The sequence below is a fragment of the Drosophila serrata genome, unplaced genomic scaffold, assembly GCF_035046125.1.
Source record: "Drosophila serrata isolate PLE 108 unplaced genomic scaffold, ASM3504612v1 contig_276, whole genome shotgun sequence".
NCBI classification, from domain to species: domain Eukaryota; kingdom Metazoa; phylum Arthropoda; class Insecta; order Diptera; family Drosophilidae; genus Drosophila; species Drosophila serrata.
The window spans coordinates 1567356-1590175 of NW_028257174.1; the positions used below are offsets into that span (position 1 = coordinate 1567356).

A 22820-nucleotide genomic window follows, 5' to 3' on the forward strand; every position below is an offset into this window, starting at 1 on the left:
GGATACTTAGATTCTTGGATACTTAGATAATTGAATACTTAGATACTTGAATACTCGGGTACTTCATACTCAGATACTTGGAATACATAGATTATCAGATACTTGGATACTTGTTACTCATATACTTGGTTACTTAGATACTTAGATTCTCTGTTACTCAGTTACTTGGATACTTAGATACATGGATACTTATATACTAAGATACTTGGATACTTAGTTATTTGGATATTTCTTCATACTCAGATACTCGGGATACATAGATTATCAGATACTCTGGAATCAGATACTTGGCATATAATTTACTCAGATGCTTAGATACTCTGGTACTTAAATACTCAGTTACTCAGATATTTGGTTACTTAAATACTTGGATATTTAGATACTCAGATACTCGGGATTCATTGATTATCAGATACTCTGGAATCAGATACTTGGATTAATAGATACTTAGATCCTCTGTTATTCAGTTACTCGGAGGCTGATACTTGGATACTTAGATATTTGGATTCTTGGATACTTGGATACTTCGATACTTAGATACTTGAATATTTAGATACTTGGATAATCGGGTACTTCATACTTACATAGATACCTGGAATAAACAGATTATCAGATACTGTGGAATCAGATACTTGTATTCTCAGATACTCTGATACTTTGAGCCTTTGATACTCTGTTACTCAGATACTTGGTTACTTAGATACTCGGGTACTTAGATATTTGGATACTCGGGTACTTAGATTCCCAGTTACTCAGTTACTTGGATACTTAGATACTTGGAAGCTTAGATACTAAGATACTTATGTACTCAATTACTCAAAAGCTTGGATATTCGAATCTTCAGATGTTTGGATATTTAGATACTCGGCTACTGCAATACTCCAATACTCAGATACTCAGATTCTCAGATACTCAGATATTCTTCTTCGATATTCCAATACTCCAACACTTCAATAGTCAGATTCTCAGAAGTGTGGTGAGTACATTCCAAATTCTGTTAGTTTTGCACGCCCTTTCATTTATGTTTTTTTTTTGACCTGGCACGTCTCTGTGCATTTTTCTGTTGACTCTGCAAATTGGGGGCGAACCCACAGAACCTCCAACATGCACTGGCAGAAAAAGGGGTTACTTTAAAATGGACTTCTGGCTGCCAGTTTAATATTTAATGCATCTAACAAGCTATTTTCTTTGTACAAAATTATTTACACTTCCTCCTAAGTTGTAAGCTTTTTCTACTCCCATTTAATTTAATTATTTTTCCCCTCAGTGTCATTTTGTTATTTCTTTTTTGTTTGTAAAGGGCGCGCAGGCGTGGTGGAATCTGATCTCTTTGCATGCTCAATTAACTTTGTGAATTCTTACAGCGAATTTGAGTGGCTTTGTGGTGCCTTTTGCCAGAATTTATCGCTCTGCCAGAGCTGTCAGCCTGATGAGCGTCGACATGGCAGGCCGCCAACAGCAACAACCACTACTGTGGAGCCACACTGCACCACAGCCACCTTAGCCACCGCAACCACCTCATCCTGATCCCAAAAAATACAACAAAAAATACACAAACCAACTTAAATGCAACTACAACTGCTGTTCTGTCCAGGCGAATGCTCGTTAAATGTGCTCAAATTTGAAATTCAAATGCGTTTGTCTGTTGCTGCTGTTGTTAACATTTTCCACAAGTTAAATACACTCAGAAAAAATTATTAAAAATATATGAAAGAGCAGGTAATTTGAGCCAAGTCTTTTGAAAATTAATAATATGTTTGGAAACTTTTTATAAATATTAGAAAAGGTTCTGTATGTTTTCAGACCTTTTAGAGACGTTTAAAAATATATTTCTAGTTTAAAAATATATCATATAATATAATACTATATAATTATGTTACAAAATCAAGCTCACATTTATTTAAACTGATTAAAATGATTGGAAACTCACTATAAACTCTACAAAAATGTGAACAAAAGTACATGTAACTCTTTCGAAATTTTTTCTGTCATAAAAAATTATTTCTAATCCAAAAAAATAGTATAAATTCCTTATAGATTTATTAGTTATCGTATTTATATTTTTTCCCAGTGCCTTTGGCTGCCTGATCTTGCAATTGGAGTTGCAGTTGCAGTTGCATTTTTGCAGTTGTTTGGCTGCCAGCCTCATCTGCCAGTTGTCAGCGGAAGTGTTGATGAATTTATTTGTCAAAATCGCATTAGGCGGCCTCAGGTACAAATACAAATATATATATATATATATATGTATATATATTTTTAAGTATATATAGATCTATAGTAATGAAACCACCACCATTAACCATCAAAAGCACCACCAACATTGCCACCCGCACGCAGTCGCAGTCGCTGTCCTGTCACTTTTTCTCTTTTTCTTTGGCGCTGATTGACATTTAAATGCAAACTGTCAGTGGGGTCCATTTATTTGTTTGTTTGCTTGCGTTTTTTTGTTTATTTATATTGCATTGTTATCGAGAGACCACAATGCCCCTTAATTAATCACAGCTGCAGGCAGCAGCAAATGGGTTAAAGTTTGTCCAAAGTACATACCTGCAACGAGTCAAAAAGTGGGGGGAAACAAACAATTAATTAATAATTCAATAAGTGGTATTAAAACTATATTTAAATTTATATATATCAGATAATTTATAAATAAAATAGGCTATAGGTAATCCTTTTGAAACCCTGCTGGCCTAACTTATAATATTTTCGTTCAAACAAAGCCAAAAAGGAAGCTGCCTCTCGTGATCAGACTCTCTGGGATATGTATCTTTGGGATGCAGCTCCACTTTCTGGGTATCTCTTGCCTTTTTGGTGTTGCTGGCCAGCAGCTAATTTAAATTCAAATTTAAATTGTTTGCTGTCGCGTTTTTTTATTGGCAACAACAACGAGGAGAAGGAGCCACAGCAGACAGAGAAGAAAGAAAGCCAAAGACAGGCTTAGGAAGCTACCAGAAAAAGTGCTGAAGAATTGGCTGTAAAGAAGCCATGCCTTTTCGGGGAATAAATAAAATATTTTATAAAAATATAAGGCATTAAATTTCTACAATTTAAGTGCCTTAATGTAGTTTAGAAATATTTAAAATGTATAAAACACATGCACTATAAGGATATATTTTTAAAATATTTGTTTCCTATCTCATAAAGTTAAAAAAAAATACAATTCAGTATTTATGTGAGCTACTAAACATATCAAAAACTTTATACTACCAAATAAAGCTTACTAACCACCAGGAATGTGACTATATCTATAGATAATACAGGTTGAAGGGCAACCAAGGCCTAACGATATCAAAGTCATAGCCATGGATAAGATAACACAAAAAAAAACTGAAAATTTGTTAAGTAAAAGTTGAGAAATATTACTAAAGAACTAATGAAAAATTAATGTATTTATATATATATTATTTTCTCTATATATTTTTTTGGTGGCATCACTGATCGAGGATCGTTGCAACGATCGAAGTTGCATGTTGCAGATGCACGCCCCGCGATTTGCCAGTTTGGAGTTTACCCTTTCGCCTTATTTTTTATTTATTTTTTTTGGGAAAAAGAGGCTTTGAGCCTGGCGGCACCCACGCAGCAGCTGCTGCTGCTGCTGATGCGGCCCACGCAATCGATGGCAGCACAAATAAATATTATTTATTTATAATATTGCATTGTTTTTCCGCCCACTGAAAATGGGAAAATTGCAGCCCAGGAGGGAACCGTCAATTAAGAGCGAATAATAAAAAAAGGAAACCGCCTGTTGCTCATTAAGGAGATGTGTTGCAGGATATATATCCTTGTTATTAATGGAAATTAATGCGGGTTTTTTTTAGGTAAATAAGACACTCTATAGAGGTTATAATATAACCCTTAGCTTTAAGAGATTACAAGCTGTCTAAGAACCTTTTAAGTTAAGTTTTGAAATAGTGAATAGTGAAATAATGTATGGTTCTTTTAAGTTTAAACTTAATCTGATAATGCAAGTTTATTTATTTATATTATTTCAATATCTTTTAATAAAAATGTTGATTTTAAATAAGTTACTTTTAAGGAAAATTAAACTAAACCTAGCTGGAGGCTGAGTATTTAATCCTAACTCCCATGTAAGCTAAGTATCTTTAATCTTATATTATAATTTTTGTAACATTTTTATACTCTTGCAGGGTATTGTTATTTTAGGCAGAAGCTTAAAACTAAGCGAAGGAGTCTTTTCCGACCCTATAAATCATATATATTCTTGATCAGCATCAACAGGCGAATCTTTCTAGACATATCTGACAAAAATTTAATTTTTTCAAAATTTTGAAAATTTTATAAGGGGTTACATCGTTAAAATGTTCAAAAATGTACAAAAAATTTCAATTTTTTTTTATTTTAAATTGAGTATGCAGATTTGTTAACCCAATAAAAACTAGCGCAGGACAGCTTTCCGATTTGGAATTACTGCTTTTTTGACTTAGTTATGAGGTTTTTAAACTGTGATTAACCCAAAAAATTCGCATAAAAAATATAAATAAATAACTATTGATAGTTTAAAATATTTCAAAATTTTCGGCAGAATATCAACGACAACTATCGACAAGTCTTAACAATGTTTTCCGTATATAAACCCAGGTCTGGACATAACTTTACCTCGAACCTAAGAAGGGGGATTTCCCCCCCTGTTATTTTGCTCCTTTTGTTAGCTGACTGGCGGCTAGGAATCGTCGTCATGCATTGCCATTTTTGGTATTTTCAGCCAATTAGCGGCGCAAAGGCTTCAAATGTTAAGTAAAAGCGAAACGAGCTCCTTAGCCTCTCTCCTTCTCCATACAAACCGACTGCCAACTGGCCAAGCAACTTGCATTTTTTAATGGTGCCTGCCACCAGGAGTCAGGCGAAGGCAACACAGAAGATGCTTAGCTGAATTCGCTTCTGTTGTTTTATTTTATTTTTTTATTTGTTGCCTTTTAAGAGATGACAGAACACGCAACGTGTCACGGGGATTTTTAAGCAAGAAAATGGGATATTTTTAGTGCAATTATAATTGATTTTATTTGATTAAGATACTGCTGAGTGTTAAATAAAGAAAAAATCATATTAATATCAACTAAATCGATAAAAATATATGATAAAGCAAATAAATACCACAATAAATGGCTAGATATGTCTCTGATAACCAGAGCCCTTTGATACGATAAAATAAGATTATTTATCATTGTAAATATTTAACATTCTTGCTGGGGGGAGAATTATCTATTTTTGTCTGATGAAATATCAGAGAATATTACTCATTTACTGCGATGATTCAGTTTTTGTCCTGAAAACCAGTCGTAATCAATTTAATCTCATGTTTATGCCGCACCAAACGATAAGATAAATGAAACTGGAGCATAGAGATTGCCATCTTTGCAGAAATTATTGTGGGAATTATATATATACGATTTTTACATATTTTATATTATTTTTCAAAAAAGTTAAGTATTCAAAAAGTTGCCACAAAAGACCTAAGTAAATATACTAATTTAGTATATAATTAAGCAAATAATTATATAAAAATTTAAATATGTTATTTAATAACATTTTCCTTGAGTTATAATTGAAACATTTTAGAAACAACTCATAGATATGAGATAAGGTTTTAAATGCACAAAGAAAAGCCCCAAAACCATTCATAAAATTCACAATAAATACCCCAAAATTTCCCAAAAATACCAGAAATACATTAAAAATGAATTGAATTATATTAACAAATTATTAAATATTTAAAAATATATATATTTAAGGATCTCACGCTGCCATCGCTGAGCTCGTTAGCGTTGCAACTTTGGGGCTCTCTTCCAATCAAATGAAATTTATGCGATTGTCGGCCTTAGAGATCGTCCTACCTTTCGGTTCCTTGTGAGTTTTAGTACCCTACCCCCCCATCACACCCCTCCCCCCCATCCTGCTGCACTCCTTGGTCACCAAATAAGGTCACGCCCGTTTGCAGGACTTTTAATGAAGCCTTAAATGTCATTGATGAAATAACTCGAAGATCACATCGGGGGCATTGATGCAATCCAAGGCGATCCGATTCGATTGTCGCTGCCTGCTAATTAAAGACAACCATCTAAGGCTCGAAGGCAGCCCGGGGTTTATACACCTTCTCCTCCCCCCCTGCTTATGCTTTTCCCGCCCCTCCTTGGGTAATTGGCCAGATTTTCCTTTGGGGCGACAGCGAAAGTGATGGACAGGCCACGGGCGCAGAATTTGTACACAAAGAGATTTAATTTTATATAAGGAAAAGGATTAATTATTATACTATTTCTGATTTTTTTAGGGAGGAAACTTAGTATATATAATTATAATAAATTTTTTAGATACATTTTAAAGGTTTTTTTTAAGGCTTTTAAATAATACATCTCAAGGGAGCTGTTTTTAGAAGAAGTCTTTTCTCAAGCTCAAGTTGTTGTATATTTAAGGCTTGTTAAAATTAAAAAAAATATTTTAAAAATATATATACATATACATATATATTTAGAAATATATTTTTCTATTTCTAGAATTTTTCTCACAGCGCAATTGCATTTTGTTTGCAGAGTTTTCAAGTGATTTTCCATCCATCTCGGGGGTGGCTTACACACACATTCAGTTGGCTAATTGGCTCAGTGGCCTGTGGCTAATGGATGTTGACGCTTCCGTCAGTGTCACCCCCGCTCTCCCCCCTCCCCTGGCTCGGGATTTTCCCCTCGATTGGCTAATAACAAAAAAGGGAAATTAAACAGTAGCCCCTGGTCAGTTGAGTTTCGATTTTCGGTTGATTTTTCGCACAGCTGGCTCTTGGCACACAAAAAAAAAAGGGGTGGGTTAGAGGGGGCGTAACTCAAATCGAAATACGATTAATTTTTTTGGACTTATCACGCCTGCCATCTAATGGTTATACCCTTTCCATTCCATTTTTTTTCAGTTTCTTTCGCGGCCTTGAACGCGCCTTAAATTTATGTATTTTTTGTGGGTTTTGGTTTTATTTTATGAAAGGAATTCGACTGTGCTTCAAAAGAAGGATACATAAATGTGGGCTTAAAGCATACGAAGAAGGTAGAAAGGGAATGCCAAAAAAAATGCCACGCCCTAAATAAAAAAATATTACAAATAAAGGAGAAAGAAACTGGAAATGGAGTTAAGGCAGAGGAAATGATGGCCAAAAAAAGATACATATAAAAATTAAAAGAAAATCTTTTTTGAAAAAAAATCTCTAAAAAGATATAATTATAAATATATTAAAAACATTTGTATTTATATATATATGTTTTTATTTTTATACAATTTTAATTATATATTTTTTTATATGTTCATTTATATATAATATTTATTTAGCTTTATTCAGGTCTCTGGAGCTCTCAATGAACCATTGGGACTTTTATAATTAGTTTTCTAAGAGATTTCAAAAATAAAATCAAATTCTCTTGGGACTTTAAAGTCTCTGTAGATTTCCATGACTGAGGCACAATTTTCCTACCAGTTTTTATCAATAAAAATCAAATATTTTGGAGATACCCAAACCTCTGGAGACATTCGTAATTGTGGGATTAGGTTTTTAATAGTTTTGATAAAAACTAAATTCTTTGTGTGCTTATAACTTGCGGGAGTTAATAATTTCTACATATTACTAAGATGTACTATATCTTTGACACAAATTCCCAGAGTAGCTTCTTAAAATAAACCCAAATCTCTAAATTTCCCCTTAAATTTCCTCTAAACAAACCCAAAATTCCCTGAAGATTTCCCTGATCTGCCATTGGGATCCAAGTATAAAAAAGTAGCAACCTTTCCTGAGCTATAAAACCCCCTCTCTAAACCCCCTTCACTCCGCCCGAGATAAGCCTTGATGGACAGGTAAAAAATATATAAAAAAAATAAATATAAATAAGCAGAAAAGGTGGGGATCGAGAGATCGGGAGCAATAACCACAAAGTGACAAGTCAGACAGATAAAAAACGAGAACGCAAGATGTGGCCAAGAGAGAGAAAAAAACATATGAGTAAAAAAAAGGAGAAGAAAACGAGGTGAGAAAATGGCTTGATGCATTTCCGTTTACAGTCAGCTCCAAATTGAAAATCTATGTCGAATGCCTGGATTCCCCTACATAGTTTTTTATTTTTTTTATAATTTTTTTATATTTTTTTTATAATTTTTCTTTTTCAAGGCTAAGCCAGTGGAGATGCAGCCAAGCGGGCAGAAATCCGTTAGCAAAATAAAAAAAAAAGAGAAGAGTCTCTTGGTGCTCGGTTTCTATTTGTACTTTCCATTTGTGTGTGTTTGTCAACAAGAAAAAAATGTAAAAAACAAAAAACAAAACCAGCAGCGGCAGCATTTTAGTTCAAGTGCAAGCTGTCATGGGGAAATAGGAGCTCCGGAGCTCCGGAGATCCGGGAGGAGAGGCTTTGGCCATCCCAAGTGGTCGGCATCCATCCAATAAAGTAAAATGCTTGCGCAAGTCGCTCTGCAAAACTCAAAAAGTTAAAAACAAAATAAGACTCAGAGACTCAAAAGTGAAAGAGCTGGGGGGCGGGGAGAGGGAAAACCCATGATGATGACGATGGTGATGTGGTGTGATGATGGGACAGAGGAGATGCTGGGATGCTGGGGGCAGGAGGCCTCGCTCAAGTGGCCAAACAAATTGAAATTGCGGCACGCAAAAACATCAGCCGGACAAGACTCCTCCAGAGTCTCCTACCCAGGCTACCCTTTCTTATCTCAAAAAAAGCACTGGAAAAAAAATTACATTAAGAAGGTTTTAAATTACTTAAAAATAAGTCAGGAAGTGTTGTATGATATTGAACAGCAGGAAATAGCAAAAGGTATACTAACTTCTTGGGAAAATAGTTATTGAATACTTGGAATCTCATTATTAAGATTATTTAGTTATTAAACAGCAAATGTAGTACATTAAGAAAGCTTTAAAAATACCTAGAGTTATGAAAGTAATTATTTAATATTAATTGTATTATTTAAAATGAGATAAGATAATTTTTCCAATTTTTTTTAACCTTCCAGGGTATTTTAATTTTAGTCAGACGCATAAAACTAAGTGAATTATATATATTCTTAATCAGCATTAACAGGAGAATCGATCTAGCCATGTTTGGTGTAAAAATAAATTTTTGAAATTTTTTCAATATTTTATAAGGGGTTACATCGTTAAAATTTACAAAAATTGATAAAAATTTGAATTTTTTAACATTTTTAACTGAATATGCAGTTTTATTATCCTACTAAAAACTAACATAGGAACGCTTTCCGAATTGAAATAAAAGCATTTTTGGCTTAGTTATGAGATTTTTACATTTTGACTTGTCCCAAAAATATTCATATAAGAATATTGTCAATATCGGTTAAAAAATGGTATTGCACCTTCATTCAGAAGCTTAAAACTAAGTGAAGGAGCCATTTCCGACCCTACAAATCATATATATTCTTGATCAGCATCAACAGGCGAATCTTTCTAGCTTTCTACGGGCGAAACAATTTTTTTCACAAATTTCCCATTTTTTGAAAAAAAGGAAAGGGGTTACATCATTAAAATTTACAAAAATTTATAAAAATATGAATTTTTTAACATTTTAAACTGAGTATGCAGGCTTATTAATATGATAAAAACTAGCACAGGATCGTTGTCCGAATTAAAATTAATGCATTTTTGGCGGAGTTATGAGTTTTTGAAGTTTTGATCGAACGAAAACTTAAGAATTGGTTTTGGGGGATTTCCAATTCGATCCTATAATATGTATAATATATATTATATTATATAGTATATTATATTATTATATATTATATCATATATTATATTATATTATATATTGTTATATATATTATTTGATACCCTTTGCTTAAATTCCCAGTGCATTTCTTGGACATGAGGCATGCACTTCGTCATCATCAGGCTTCATTAGCGTGAGCGGACAGCCAGCACATCGTGATCTGTGATCTGTGTGATCTGTGATCTGCGAGATCGCTGCAACAGCTGCTCTGTGGCATCAATTGTGGAAGGTGGAGAGGGTGGGGAAGGTGGAAGTTGGGGTATATATATGTACATGTAAAGACAGGAGACAGCCCTTTGCATTTGGCAGTGCCACTGCCACTGGTCATGAATGTGGTGGCATTCATGACTTGCATCCGCATTGGTCTGGACTGGCCTGGTCCAGGCGATTGGATGCGATTGGATTGGATTCGAGTGGCCATCTGCCAAGGCTCTCTGGTGGGGAGAGAAAAACAGTGACCCCAACAGAGGCAAGTGGCAAAAGTTGTGATTGGAAAGAAAGGGGAGAGAGAAATGCCTGGCCAGGAATGTGTGAGTGGTCGAAATAGTGACGGGAAATGGTCCAAACAAAACACCAGAGTTCAGGAATTTTGTAATAAATTTTGCAGCAGGGTGAAAGGAAAATATGCCAAAAACAAATGTGTTTTAATGGTTAGAAAATGTCTACAAACAATCAGGGAAAATTCTTGAAAGTAAAGATGGAAAGGTTATAGAATTTAAAGAGGAGTTTGAAGTTTATTTTAACTTGAAACATCTTTTAGAATATTTATAGGTTCTCTACTATAACATGTTTCTAAAATTAAACATAAATTATATGGTATATACCATATTTCTTTGTCTGTCGCTAATAAAAGGTTGAGCAAATCTGAAAAAAATCGCAGTAAACAGTGCTCTTGTCCTAAGGCCATGGAAGAGGTTTTTCAAGTCCACAGTGTTGTTTGTGGTTCCTTGACTCCTCCTCAGTACCCTTCGACAACACCTTTAGATCCATCCAAAACAACCAGGAGAAGGGAGAGTGGAGAGCACAGGGAACCCTCTGAAGAGACGGGTTTTCTGGGATCATGTAAATGCTGTTCTTGGCTCTGAAGTTTTGGTTTCTTTACACTTTATACAGAGAAAGAAATGGGTGTTCTTTTTACAAAATTAAAATGTATAAAATATATAAATATTGTATACCTTAAAATGATTTTTAAAGCTTTAAAATGTGGTAAAAGCATTTTCACAAGTCTTTTAATATGTTTTAAAGCCTTTAATAATATCTGTAAAGCTTTAAAAAGTGTTTGTGATGTATTTTAAAGTTGTTTTTGAAATCTTTTATATTTATAACAAGACTTTTACCAACCTATACTATAGCTTTTATAAGTCTCTTAGTTTTTAATAAGACTTAAAAGCCTTTTAATCTATTTTAAAGCCCATAAAAATATCTTTATGCCTGTAACTAGTCTTTTAATTTATTTAAAAGGTATTCTTAAGACTTTTAGTTTATTTTAAAGCCTTAATTAAGTCTTTTAATATGTTTAAAGACCGAGGAAATGATCTTTGAATCTATTTAAAAACTTAAACAGCTTAAAATCTATTTTTAAGCTTTAGGAAATGTCTTAAAACTGCTTTAAAAAGTGCCTAATTGCTGCATAATTTTTCTAGAATTTAAATTAGGTTTTGTTTTCAGTGCACTTGCGACCAAAACCCGTACTTGTAGCCACATACAACAATGACAAATTCCAGGGCAAGGTGCCACAATTGCTGCGAGTTCCCGGAACTGGATGGGTGGCGGTAGTCCAAAGTCTCTACAGAAACGAAGACCAAAAGACCAAAGACTGAAGACTGAAGACTGAAGATTGGGAGACTGAAGATTCAAAGACTGCAGAACCCAAAGACTCGTGTAGATCGAAGATCGAAGACCAAAGGCATTTATGCAGATGAGAGTCTCGGCTGGTCTCTCTGTGATTATCTGGAGGATGCTACGAGGCTGCTGAAGCCTCGTCCTTCAACCCGAAGAATTAATAAATTGATCACAACAAATTGCTGACAGCTGAGAAGAGACTGTGCCGCACCCTGCTGCTGCTGCTGCTGTTGCTGCAACATGCCTCATGTTGCTGCTGCTGCTGCTGCTGCTGTGGCAGCAACAAGTTCTCAATCAATGCAACAGGTGCTGGCTAAATGACAGACAATTGCTTTTAGCCAGGGCCACAGCCACAGCCACAGACCGAGTTCACTGGCAGTTTCGCCTTTGTGGAATGTTTCTCTCTCGTGTGGCTGCCACAAATTACTGTGGCCTACTGTGGCAGCATATTGCATGCAAATCGTTCTGGCCACAAGGATCGCAGCTCCTGCTCCTGCTCCTGCTTTTGGCCTGCGGCTGATGGCAATCAACGTCAACGTCCCCAAACGAAGCGTTGAAAATGCCAATGAAACGGAAGCAAACCTCAACAGGAAACTCTTCTGTGTGCCTGTTATTCCATATATGAAGAAGACCTTCCAAAACTCTAATATTCTTACTTCTATAAAAGAAATCCATAATATTTAAAGATCTTATTAAAAAAAAGTATTAAAAAACATACAGATTTCTTTAAATTTATATTTAAAATTATGTTGCAAGTTTGTTCTTGGTTATTTATGGTTTAGCTTTATGAGTTTTATTAAAGTAACTTTAAAGTTACTAAAAACTTATGCAAATAACAGATAATAATATGGAAAAAAAAATACTTAAAAAATCATAATTTACTTAAATTTATTATATACAACTTGTTTTGTTATTTTTTCTGTGTTATTTATGAGAAATCTTTCGTTTTCAACTCTTTAAAAATGCAGCCAGCCCTGGAAAAAAAAGGCAGCTGCCGCCCCAAAAAGCGTGGGCAGACATACCTCTGGCATAACTCCATCAAGAAACTAGTTTATGTATATATAGATATATATATAGAGATATAGAGATATATGTATATACAAATATTCATATAAATTTAATAACATTTAGCCTGGCACCACCGGGCGTATGCGTAATGCGAAAATTGTTTGAGGCGAAAAAATATTAATTGGTTTTCCCCCAAGATATTTTTTCCATTACCCAAAGATCAGCGGGGTGTCTCTGGAACCACACCCCAAAAAATAGGGTATAAAATTAAGGTTACTCAAGTTAAAAACTAAAGAAATTATAAAGGATATTATATAAAGAAATAATTAAGTTAAGTCAAGCACAACTTTAATTGCTTTTGCAAAACTGAAACACAATTTCGGTTTAATTGCTCCGAAAATGATCGAATTAACCGCAAAAATAAATTGGATCAACGCACAGCAGCCGATGATGTGTAGATCATGTTGTTTATGGGCCATAAAAAACAAGAAAAATAAATAAATAAATATAACAAGAATCCGCTTGGGAATTCGCAGAAGAGCAGCCCCACACAGCTGGTACCAAAAGCGGACACAACTGTTGATGGCTTTTGGCCATTTTTGTAGCCAATTCATTAGCGAAATTGGTTAAGCTAGCTCTTGTGTTTTTACTTCTATTTGTTTCCCATTAAAACTAAATACACAAAGAAATTCGGCAACGAATTTTCCAGCTTAATTGAGCGAACGAATGTGACATAATTTCCCATTTCCATGCTCGAGTGCTCTAGGGAATTAATTATCTGTGAGATTTTTCCCGAAACGGAAGTTCCACTCGGGAACCTCTTTCCCCGGGAAAATTCCGGGCTGAAGTGCGATCGGCAAACGACCACGACTTTCACTGAAAACCAAAGAAGCGGAACGAGAAATGAAAGCATCTAGGAAAACCTCCATGAAAAATCATAAAAATGAAACGTGATTTGCTTTTTAATTATGGCCCCACAAAAAACTATATAAAAAAATCACGAAAAATAAGAGCCAGAAGTAATGAAAGAGAAAGAGAGAGGGGGAGGGAGAGCGAGAAAGAGGCTTTTCCTCGAGAATAATGAACATTTCCCAGCAATGGCTCCAAAAGTCTCATAAACTTGATGATGGCAGCCGCCCACCAAAAAAAAGAAGCTAGAAAAATGGCAAAATGGCAAATAAGAAATCGTTTTTGGCTTAAATTGCATGAGAAATTCCTTGGGAAATATTTGAGAGAAAATTTGCAAGAAAATGCGGAAGAAAATTGAGAAAAATATTTAGGGAAAAGAGAATTTTAGAAGAATTTTTAGGGGAAATTGTTTGAGGAACGTATTTTAGAATTTTTTGAAGGCTAATAATTTAAGGTAATTTTAATTTAAGTTAAACTAGGTTCTTATGGGATTCTTTAAGGTTTATTATTAATAAAAAATATTATTTCTAGAAGTAAACGTAAGCAGAATATTTCTATGATAAAAAAGGGACACCAAAAATCATTTAAGAAATATTTAATAAACACCTTCCTAGTTTATACTTGTTAGTTAAGCTAACTTAAAAAGAATTTAGGGAGAATTTTTGGGTTTCTTGTTAGTAGAAAATATTATTCTTTTAATGTAAAATATAAGCTAATTTTTCCTGTCATACAAAATAGTCTAAAAAAATATTTTAGAAAACTTCCTAGTTTATAGATTTATTTATAAACTCCAAGAAACTCTTTCTTAAAACCTAAAAGCTTCTGGTTCTCCAGACACTTCACCCAGAATTTTCAACCCGGAAACATCAATCAGGGCAATCAATCAGTTTGGTAACTTAACTTTAATTTTTTTCCTGTATTTTGTTTTTGTTTCTATGTTTCTTTTTTTTCGAGAACGCCTTTTGGCTTAATCGCACCTCTTTTCTGGGCTGGAAGAACGCCCCCATTTGGGGCTTGTCTCGAGGGGAATGGAACTGGGAATACGCCCTCTGAAAAAAAGGGGAACGACAACGACGACGACGACGGCGTCGAAAAAACAATAACCTTATCAATTAACCCATGGGGAGTTGCAGACCAAAGACCTACACACACACACCGGAGAGAGAGATACCACCAGATAAACGTCGCCGTCTCCAAAGTAATGTTGCAGTCTTTTACCTGGAAAGCAAATAAAGCCTGGGGAAGACGGGGCAGGCGGGGCAGGCGGGGCAGGCGGGGCAGGCGGGGAGGGAACTTATGGAAGTCGGGGAAAAGCGGTGAAAAAGCAGGTCTATGGACTCTCCACTACGAGTAATACAGCTCATAAAGTGTACATAAAGTACATAAAACACGGCGACAACAACATAAACGAGTTGAGGCTGTCACTCTTGAGTTTTCTTATTTTTTTGTTATTTTGGTAAAGGTATAATGGCTTTTGGGATCAAGTTTATATATATACATATAAATATTTATCGTTTTTAATAAATATTTAGGGACTTTTTTAGTAAAATATCAACTTAAAGAATGGTATTATAAGTTTAGTCAGAAGCTTAAAACTAAGCGAAGTAGTCATTTCCGACCCCATAAATCATATATATTCTTGATCAGCATCAACAGGCGAGTATTTCTAGGCATGTCCGGCAAAAATTAAATTTTTTGAAAATTTTGAAAATTTTATAAGGGGTTACATCATTAAAATTTTCAATAACCGGTCAAAAATTCACATTTTAAATGGAGTATGCAGTTTTATTAACCTGCTAAAAATTAACATAAGAACGCTTTCCTAATTGAAATTTATGCATTTTTGACTGAGTTGTGAGTTTTTTAAACTTTGGTTTTTCGAAAAAAAAGTCATATAAAAATAATAATAAATATTCAAAAAATGCGATTTATGATTGATTTCTGATACGATTCTATAAAATAACTAGAAATTGTAAAGGTATATAAACATTGACTTCCTGAAGTTAGTTTTCTGTAATGTTCTTCTTATATAAATATGATTTTATCTTATGTTTCTTTTTTGAAAAATTTCTTTAACTTCTTTTGTTCGAAAATATATTTTTAAAGAGCATTAACTGCTTGGAATTAAGCATTAAACACTTGGTTCTTTCTAGGTGTTGTTAAGGTTGTTGTCGTTTTTTTTGGTAAAAGTGCCGGCAGTGCAAGCTTGTCAACATCGATGTATGTATGGAGTGTGTGTGGAGTGTGTGTGGAGTGTGTGTGGAGTGTGTGTGGAGTGTGTGTGGAGTGTGTGTTCATATAGGCAAGTACGAGTTTATATACGAGTTTATGTTCATTCTTATCAAGAGTTGTGTCGCCATCGCAGTTTTCGATTTTGGCGCCCACACGCAGTCGCCGGTTGCCGTCGCAATCCAAGAAGTTGAAGTTGAAGTTGCCCCAAGTTGAAGCTGAAACTGAAGCTAAAGTCGATGCTAAAGCCAAAGGCAAAGAGTCTGGGTGTTGGAAGTTGCAGCTGAGAAACCGAAACTGAAACCCAAGTCGAAGACCAAGTCGAAGCCTTTCGAGCCAAGTCAAAATTCGTCAAGCAAACCTGGCACAACAACGCCCACGTGTCATATACACACATAGTGTGGTGTGTGTGTGTGTGTGTGTGTGTGTGTGTGGCAGGGTGGGCGTGGCAAGTCGATTTGCCACGACAGGATTTGCATTTTGGGCAAAAAATCAAAGACAATTTTGTGGCAGAAAAATTAGGAAAGGTTAAAATTGAGGCTTATTACCATTTTAAAAATGTATAAAATTGGTAAATATATTATTTTATAATTATTTTAAATTATATTATATTTTATTATCATATTCTTCTATATAAATTTATAGAAAATAATTCAATATTTAAAATAGGTTTAAAGGTTCTTCGATTTTAAAGGTTTTTAGGCGTTAAAATGGGGAAAATATAAGCTAATATTAAGAAGAAGAATCTACCTAAATGATGCCCTTAAATTTAAGCAATATATGTATATATAAATACTTTTTTTTTCAGTGTATAGTCAGAGGCAATGGGCGGAAAACAGAGACGTTTTCAAAAGGGAGGAGGAGGAGTTGGCATTTTCAGGGGGATTTCAACTTTAACTGAACAAATCTAATCAATCCTCAGAGTGCCAGAGACTCGCTGCCTAGCTTTTCTCTACGGCTCTTTTCCCTATTTTTCCCGATGAGTTTCCAACACCAAAACTGATGAACTGCCAACATCTGTGGCAGAGGCACCAAACTCCAAGTAAAAACAAAATAAATAATCATAATAAATAAACGAGCCACGAAAATCTCACAGCAGCATGTGAAAAAAGAAGAAGATCCAGGAGGAAAAGCGCCGGGGGAAAGTGGGAAAAACCTCAGGGGCAGGAAAGGCAGGGGGAAAAATGCTATCATGAGGCAGTTGCAACCAAATTGCGCGAAGCCAACGACGCGTCGAGTCTGAGGCCATAATTTGTAGCAAAGGAAAACACAAAAGAAAATGGGAAATAGCCGAGAAAAATGCCTACGAAAAAATGTGAATGTGAAACGCTCGATTTGATCGATTTTCCGGTGTCACAACATGAGACTTTAAACAGCCATAAATAAGACTTAAATCATTGGGAAATTCTTGCTCAAAGTTTTAACTCTTAAAAGAAAATTATTGAGAAATTTATTTTATGACAAAGAAAATAAAACATAAAAATTCCTAAGCTCAACAAAAACAAAGAAGCGTGTGCCAAAAGTGATCAATTTTCGATACGATCTTCATTTGTATAGCAACCAAACTAAAATCAAAATGAAGAAATGCTGAACAAACTGACCGCCATTTCGTTACATTCAGGCCAAGAAAGCACCCGAAAAAAACCGGGGGGAAAAATTGTAAAAAAAAAACAACAACTACCAAACAACAAACACAGAGTAAAAGCCGAAACCGAACGAAAACAACTTAAATTACCAGCACGGCGTCAATTTTCATTAGAAACAAGCAACACAACCACGACCAGAGCACGATCACCGAAGACGACGCAGCAGCCAGCCACTGGGACCGGATTTCGGTGGACTCCAGCGGCTTCCCAAAGGGGGGTGCGGAAGGTGTGAGAGGGGTCCGGGACCACTTGGAGATGGAGAGCGATCCCAAAGCAAAAGTTTCAGCTTACTACCAATGCACTGAGGGAAAATATGGGGCTTAATTCTTGACTTAAATAATAAATATTTTAATGACGGGGAAAAGTGTAAGCCATGGGAGGTTTTAAACAAATTCTAGAGGTACAAATTATATTTAAATAATTGAGGAAACAGTGGGGGTTTTTATTTTAAATAATATACAAATTATAATATAATAAACAATATTATAATTAACATTAAGTATATTGATTATATCTTAAAAGCACCTTAAAAACTTCTTGAAAACTTGAACTTCTTGAAAGTGTATTAAAATTGTCTTAAATTTTGTTTAAAGCTTCTTGACATCTTTTTCACAACTTAAACAAAAAAAATCTTTAAACTTGTTTAAACATTCTTTAAAAATCTTTCAAAACAACTTTATATCATCTTCAAAACTTTATTAACAATTCCTTAAAACTTCATGGAAACTTTTTTAAAACTTCCTCAATACTTTCTTAAAACTTTCTCAAAACGTTTTTAAAAACTTTTTTAAGATTCCTTCAAAATTTCTATAAAACTTCCATAAAACTTTTATAAAACTTCTATAAAACTTCTTTAAAACTTACAGAAAACTTCCTTAAAAGTTTCTCAAAACTTCTTTGAACTTTCTTTAAAATTCAGTCAAACCTCTTTGAAACATTTTTAAAATTTCGTATTAAAACTCCCTTAAAACTTTCTTTAAACTTTCTTAAAACTGCTTCAAAACTCCCTCAAAACTAGCTTTAAACTTCTTCAAAACTTCCTTTAAACTTCTTCAAAATTGCTTTTAAACTTTCCTAAAGAAGTTTTCAAAACTATAACTTTAAAAATAAATAAATAATAAGTAAAAGATACATTTTTCTGGCTCTGCATTCCGTGTATAGGTAGGAATCGGGAGTATTGGCAATGCTTCGATCCATCTTTGCGGCTTTGTCTGACTCTGGATCTGGACCTGGCTTTGGCCTGCTTTGCCTTAACCCCTCCTTGCCCGCTGTTCTTTATTTTTACCCCTCCATGGTAACGAGTTTCATTCGCACAATTCTTCTTCTCTCATGGCTTTAAGCCCGCGGGGCAGACACACAGAAAATAGCAGAGAAAAGCACGGTATTTGCTCCATAAATCTCACCCAACCCAAGAGCAAGAATCCAGGGTTAATGCCACGAATCCGTATCCGAATCCGAAATCTGAATCGGAATCTGAATCTGCGTGAGATGCGAATGGGAGATGTGTGATCCCTAGATATTTGAGGTTGAAGATTTTGCGGTTGAGGTTTGGCTTTCTCATGTATCTTTTCTTTAACTGTTTTAACTGCGATTAATAACTAAAGATCTGTGGTACTTTCTCATGCTCTAATTTGGTTGCAAATTATATTTGTATCTTTTGGATTATTTTAATTATTAAAGAAAGAGATTTTAATATTGTATTAATTGTTTGTAGTTTATTATAAAGTATCAATTCTTCTCACTCTCAAGATCGTCTATTTTTTGTACACATATATTTTCTAATTTTAAGAAATCTTATTTTTCTAAAGATCAATTCTTCTACTTTAAGATCTCTTGATTTATTTAATATCTTCTCTTTATATTGAGCTCCTGAACTTTATTTTACTTTTAATGTATTCTTTTTCCCATTTATACTTTTTCTAATATTTAAACTAATAAAGCAATGAAACACAAATCTTCTGTTGGCAATTCTACAGAAGATTCTACACCCTCTGAAGTTTCTCTCTCTCATTAGAGGGTTGCAATTATATGTTGGAGTTTATAAGGAGTTCCTAGGGAGTTCCTATGTACCAATTCTGGGGGCAGTTTCAACACCCACAGAAGTTTCCTTCCATCATTATAATTTGTCAAAGAACTCTGAAGAGTTCCTTGGAAGCTCCTTTACTTATAGAGAAGAAACAGTTGCTGGATTTCGGTTCTTATTGATTTATCGTGGCTACACATAGGGACTCAATTCTTTAGAGTGGGTTCTTCTCCTGCTTGCCCCAAGGCGTGGGCTCTTTTCAAAATCTTCGTGAGCGTTTAATTTTTTCCTGTTTCTTCTCTTTTTTTGCAAGTAACCCACGCTGGTTTTTTTCTATTTCTTATTTTGATTCGGATTTGAAATCAGATTCGGATTTCTACGCGACTCTTCACGGCTCTTCTGGGCGCGATTCTTTGGTGCCAAGCAATTGGCAATAAATCAAGAGACGCCCACACTTATGACAGGGGTTAAGAGGAGTATCTCTCTCTGTGTGTGTGTGGGTCTCATTAGTTGCCGTATTTTTGCAATTTTGTATCTGTATCTGTATCTCAACAATCCGCACACACTCGACAGCTGCCGGTGCCCAAGGATCGGCTTGCCACAATCCGCATCGAGTCTTGTTTCCCACACCGAAATGGGCAATTTTTTTCTGTATTTTTTTCTGTTAGTTTCCCCAATTTTTCCCCCAGATATTTTCTATAAATACGCACAACTAACTTTGCCGCCTTCGCTGTGGCGGCTCCCCGGAAAATCAATTGAATTTTCACGCATGTTTATGGCCTGCTCATCGGTTCCATGGTAATGGTACAGTGAAAACTCTTAAAGGGTAAATAAAAAATATATATTCATATATAATGAAATTCTTAGATTTATATTTAATATATTTTTTAAGGGGATTTTAAATGGATTAATGTAGAAGTAAAATATATATTTATACCCTTGCATTTTGCTATGGAATTAAAGGATCAGAATTAAGCTAAAAGTTTTTGCATTCCTTGAATCTATATTTATTGATGCTTTTATATGGTAATTTTTTGGATTAATCAAAGTTTTAAAAACTCATAACTCAGCCAAAAAAGCCTTAAATTTAATTCGGAAAGCGTTCCTATGTTAGTTTTTAGCAGGTTAACAAAGCTGCATACTCCATTTAAAACGTAAATTTTTGACCGATTTTTGCAAATTTTAATGATGTAACCCCTTTCCTTTTTTTCAAAAAATGGGAAATTTGTGCAAAAAAATTTTTTCGCCCGGATAAAGCTAGAAAGATTCGCCTGTTGATGCTGATCAAGAATATATATGATTTGTAGGGTCGGAAATGGCTCCTTCACTTAGTTTTAAGCTTCTGACTGAAATTATAATACCAGGGAAGGGTATTAAAAATCTATACAAAAATCTCTTCTTACATACCTTTTATAATTAAGAAAAAGTTAAGATTTAAGAACTCTTTAATAGTTTCTAGTGCATTTTTTCACAGTGTCCTGAGGGGATTTGCTAAAATTGAACAAGTGAACTGTGTTCGTTCTCATGGATTGGATCTCATCGTCCTCGTCGGTTCTTAACCCCTGTTCTCCCTCCCTCTATGCTTAACCCTGCGGCAGCCTTAGAAATAGTCGGGCACTTAATGCCATACGATCGGTTCTGGCTTTCCATGTGATGGATGCCTTCTATAGTTAAGGTTAAAATAATAGTTCTTCCTGGGAAATAAAATATATATAATATAGTTTATATGGATTTTATTATTTATTTTTAAGGGGGAGAATTTCTTTTGATTCTTTATTTATTATTCTCCTATAGCTAAGGTTAAAATAGTAGTTTTTCCTGGGAAATAAAATATATATAATAAAGTTTGTATGGATTTAATTAAAAATCAGTTTGTATATTTGCTTATATATTTATTTTTAAGGGGGGGAATTTCTTTTTATTCATTATTCTCCTATAGCTAAGGTTAAAATAGTAGTTTTAATATAGTTTATATGGATTTAATTAAAAATTAGTTTGTATATTTGCTTATATATTTATTTTTAAGGGGGAGAATTTCTTTTGATTCTTTATTTATTATTCTCCTATAGCTAAGGTTAAAATAGTAGTTTTTCCTGGGAAATTAAATATATATAATATAGTTTATATGGATTTAATTAAAAATTAGTTTGTATATTTGCTTATATATTTATTTTTAAGGGGGGAAATTTCTTTTTATTCATTATTCATAAGAAAATTAATTATTTTGCCTGAAAAATACCTTTAATAGTTTGTAAATTTTAAAACAATCAAAATGTTTGATATATTTATATATTTTATATATCTTAAAACTTGTTTATATCTACTCTTTTGACCCGCACTGTTTCTAGTTTATATTTATTACATATACACACATGTCGGCCAGCTTACATTGGGTCTTAGCAAGTGTTTTTTGCCCATTTCCTTGTCTGTTAGTTTTGGCGCTCTTTTTGTATTTTTTGCTTTTCACATTTTGCGTTTTTGGCTTCATTTGTTTATGACGTGGAGGGGTGTGTGTGTGTGTTGGGTGTTGGGTGTGAGGCATGGGCTTTTTGGGGCTGGGTTCTCTGTACAGAGAGATACTTAGATACATAGATACATGGGGACCAGTCGCAACAATAATAACCATAAACTGTTGTCGACCAGCCCCAACGCCACCCCCTAAGACACAACAAAAAAAAACACCCCTACCCTTCCCCATCCGTTCCCCCTTCCCCTCTGCGGGCGCCTGTTTGGCGTCTGTTGACCTCATTTCGCCGAAACAAAACGAAAAAAAAAAACAGAAACGCTTTTTCGTTTTTATTTTGGCGCAAAACCCGGAACACATGGTGGCAGTAAAACACTAGGGAATGGAGAAAGAAGATATACAAGATCTAGAAGATCTAAAAGATTTACAGAATCTACAAAAGTATCTGCAAGATATTCAAGAGAATCTACACAAGATACCCCAAACATTTAAGGAGGCAGTCATAGTCAACGAACTGTATATTATCTTATCAAAAAAGCATTCTAGTTTTAACAAGTGATTGTAAATGTTATTAAAAATATATATATAAATATATAATATATATATAATTATGATAATTTAATTCACCACAAAGGCTGAGTACCTTAATCGAGGGTCCAATCAATCAATCGATCCGTATCTCAATTTTGTACCTGCTTTTAAATCGAGCCAAACGAGGGCGTCACGTCGTTGCCCTGATCACGTACATATATGTATGTTATATATATATCCCCCACACACACCTGAATGACATTTTTGCTCATTAATAAAACAAATATGGGACAATCGCTGAATGCAAACAAAAGGAGCCAAGGGAACGCAGCGAGATGGAAATTCAAGGTTGCAAATAAAACTGCAACTGCACTTATCACAACAAATATAAAATAAAATAA

General features: G+C 34.4%; 2 protein-coding genes across 3 annotated transcripts in view; one reads left to right on the forward strand and one right to left on the reverse strand.

Moving 5' to 3' along the window:
• mew (multiple edematous wings) overlaps window positions 1–22820 on the reverse strand; it is a 60313-nt gene that overhangs the window by 32088 nt on the left and 5405 nt on the right. The gene's annotated exons all lie outside the window — the stretch shown is intronic.
• Setd3 (SET domain containing 3) overlaps window positions 1–22820 on the forward strand; it is an 86828-nt gene that overhangs the window by 16040 nt on the left and 47968 nt on the right. The gene's annotated exons all lie outside the window — the stretch shown is intronic.